The 3,675-nt window shown below is 39.9% G+C and overlaps 1 pseudogene; it reads right to left on the bottom strand.

The window, feature by feature from the left end:
* Positions 1 to 341: 341 nt before the first annotated feature.
* Positions 342 to 773, bottom strand: LOC116582133 (annotated as a pseudogene).
* Positions 774 to 3,675: the final 2,902 nt, after the last annotated feature.

Raw genomic sequence — 3,675 nt, 5'->3', positions numbered from 1 at the left:
CCATTTTTTAATCGGATGGGTTTTTTTGCTACTGAGTTCTACGAGTTCTTTATATATTTGGGAAATTGACTTCTTATATACATGACTTGCCAATGATTTCCACCATTCAGTGGGTTGCTTTTATTCTGTTGATGGCTTCCTTCGTTGTGCAGAGGTATTTTTACCTCACTTGTTCATTTGCTTGTTTTTTCCTAGTACTTATTGGAAGCAATAACTCCCTATCTTCCTTAGATAAAACCATTCATTATAGGAAGGTACTATTTACTTTATTGTAATTTTAATTAATTAATTATTTTTTGCATGGATCTTTTCAGTTTATTTGATCAGGGAGTTATACTAGTTTAAGTTAAAGCAGACTCCAAATGGTTTTTGACAACGGACTGAAGGGAACTTCTACTCATTGCAAGGAAATCCTCACATAGGCTGAGTGAGCCAAAGTGCTGGAAACCCAGGAACCTCAGCTAGTCATCCTCAGCGAGTCCAATGTTTAGGAGAAAGCAGCATATGTTCTCGTGCTGGTCACCCTGTAGCAGAATCGCTTCACATTCTGGATGCTCAATTACAGTACAACTGGGGGCAAATTTCCTCTTCAACGCCTCACTAGTTTCCTTCTCTCATGATCACCAGCCACTCCTCAGAAAATCAGTAAGGATCTCCCTACTGTTTCTCTATTGAATTCTTCTATGGATATAATCCTCAGTCCCAGCAGGAAGATCACCCTTATTTGCATCAGCAAAGGGATAGAAAGAGCAGAGCATCTGGATAGCGGACATAGGATTCCTTTTTCCTCTGTAGAAACTGCCTGTAGAAGGTGGAGGCAGGGGACGGCGAGAGCAAGGTTTGGATAGAGGGCAAGGAGCTTGGGGAAGCCAGGGGCCTCCAAGGGGAAGCTGCTGAGTCCTCAGGGATGGCTCAGTGACTGGCGCCTGGAAGGTACTTTTTAATGGGACACTCCAACCTATACTGTACGGTCACTACTTGTTCGGCAGTACATATCCCGAATGTTAAGGTGTGACAAAGGAGACAAAGGCAACCACTGACTTCATTTCCAGCTGTGCCAGAAGGTAGGAAGAATCTCTGGATACAACTGGGCAAGAAAGATAAAAATATCAAGCAGAAAAAAAAAAAAACTAAAAAGAAAAAAAAACATCAAGCAGTTGAATTTGTTGACTGGAATAATGGAAGTACCAGAAGTTTTTAATACATGTTAATCAAGCAATAATGGGAGATGAGGGGGAAAGAAGAATAAAGCAATAAATTATTCTCTTTATTTCTTTGCCGAAGATTGTTCCCAGCGGTTTTGCGTCTGAGACCAATGTTGTTTACCATAGAAACTTAGGCTGCTGAAAAAACAACAAAGAACAAGGTCATGCCTGGTTTTGTGTGTGGTAGGTAACAAAACCACCGCCCTTCCCCACAGGGTTCTCTCCAAACTATTTCTACATAATGAGAGGAAGTGAAAAGGAAAATGTGCAGTCCATCCGAAAGCATCTCTGTCATCACTTTCCTAACAGTGTCTTCAGGCCAGATAAGAGCATTCATTACATTTTGTCTAGCATAGTGCACCTAGCAAAACGCTGCTTTGTTCTTGGCCTATGCCATCAGTATCCCCAAAAGCATTCATGATATGGCACAAAGTATTATAAACAGGAAACCAAATACATTTACTCATTGTTTTTATGAGGTTAAAAGTCAAAGCCAGCTGATATCACAGATAGGACAGGCAAGTACAAGGTAGACCTGTGACATCTTACGGAGCCAGGAAGTAAGGCAGTATTAAGGAAAGGGGTGGGGAGGGCATGTTATAGGAACAAAGGAGCCAGCCTGAAAGGTCACAGTGATCCAAGCTAGAACAAACTGAATAAAACAAATAGTTAATGTAGTGCTGGATTATAATCCGAAGTATAAAATAAATATCTATCAGTCTATATGGATATAAATAAATGGGGAAAAGGAGATGAATCTCTCTTACTGAAGAATTTCTAATAATTTATATAGATATTGTCCTTCTAGAAAATGGAGTCTAATTCACCGATTCCTTGAATGTGGGGTGGACATAGTGACTTGTTTCCAAAAAGTAGAATAGGGAAAGGGAGAAATAACTTTACAGTGGAGAAACATGTCAAACACTACCTTGACCAGCTGATCAATATTAAGATCACTGGTGATAAATCATGTTAATAGCACGGACCCCCTGATACGATATGATGAGAAGAGCATTTCATCATGTAGTATTCTCCCCCAAAATCCATGACCCTAGTCCAGTCATGAGAAAAACGTAAGACAAACCTGAATTCGGGGACATTTTCTAAAATACCTAATCGATACTCCTCAAAACCATCAAAGTTCTGAAAAACAATGAAAGACTGAAAAACTGTGGCAGACCAGAGAAGATGAAAGGAAACATGAAAACAAAATACTATATGGTATTTTGAATTAGCTCTTGTACCCGAAAAAGACACTGGTAGAGAAACCAGTGAAATCTTGCAGTTTAATAAATCGTAATGCATCCGTGTTTTTAGTAGTGACAAACGTGCCACAGTTGTGTAAGAAGTTAATAGTAGGAGAAACCAAGTGAGAGGTGAACTCTAAGTGAACTCTCAGGCTATCTTTGCAACTTCTCCGAAAATCTAAAACTATTCCAAAATAAAAAACTATATTGAAAAAATAAAAGACAAGTCAGCATTTAGAAGCATGTAGGATGAAACAATCCCAAAACACATATTTGATACATGATATGCAGGGAGTTTAAAAATTTTTGTGAATTAGGTGGAGTTTAGAGGGAAAATATTGAGAACATATTATGATTCTTGTATGCAAGTAAGTTAAAGTAATTCCACTTCTTTGTGACAATTCAGGATGGCTTCCTCTACCAACTTTATTCCTTTTTCTTTTTTCTTTTTATTTTTAAGATTTTACTTTTTTATTTGAGAGAGAGCGAGCGAGGAAGAGTAAGAGGCAGAGCATGAGCGGGAAGGAGGGACAGAGCGAGAGGGACAAGCAGACTCTCTGCCGAGTAGAGGCCTGAGGCAGGGCTTAGTCCCAGAACCCTGAAATCAGGACCCAAGCCAAAGGCAGATGCTTAACTGACTGAGCCACCCAGGAGCCCCATCTTCCTTTTTCTAATACAAACACACAAACAAAAGACTAGTATCATTTAAGTGTTTTCAAAGGTAAATTTCCTCCAAGCTGTATCAAACCATTACACAGCAGGATAAAAGCTTCCAAGATTTTGTCCCAAGTACTCACCGAGTATTTATTGTTAAATCCCTAATCCACCTGCAGTACCATTATTTTTTCTGTTCATTTGTAGTGTATGAGGCTCTTTCTCTCCAACCAGTTGGGTGCTTTAGTTCCAGGCGATGTCCTGCTGTCTCATTAACTGCTTCTGTTTCTCCTTCTCTGCCATCACTGCCTTTTCTTTACTTTGTTGCTTGGAGAGGAAGCAACAGAATTTAGAGGAGAGCTTTATTTCCAACACAAATTTTGTAAGTTTTGATGAGTGTTGGATAGTGTCCAAGTTACTCTGACCTCGTTAGTCTTGCTGCTAGGCCAGTGTAAAGACCACCTGCATTCAAACCACCTGGGGTATTGACTCATGGACCAGACCCACCAGCGGGGGTGGGGCCCAGAAATCTGATTCTAAACACTGGTCCCAGCTGACTTTTTTGTCTA

Source organism: Mustela erminea, chromosome 2 (assembly GCF_009829155.1).
Source record: "Mustela erminea isolate mMusErm1 chromosome 2, mMusErm1.Pri, whole genome shotgun sequence".
In the NCBI taxonomy this organism is placed as follows: domain Eukaryota; kingdom Metazoa; phylum Chordata; class Mammalia; order Carnivora; family Mustelidae; genus Mustela; species Mustela erminea.
The sequence above is the reverse complement of the archived record's forward strand: the minus strand, read 5'-3'. Positions and strand labels throughout refer to the sequence as shown.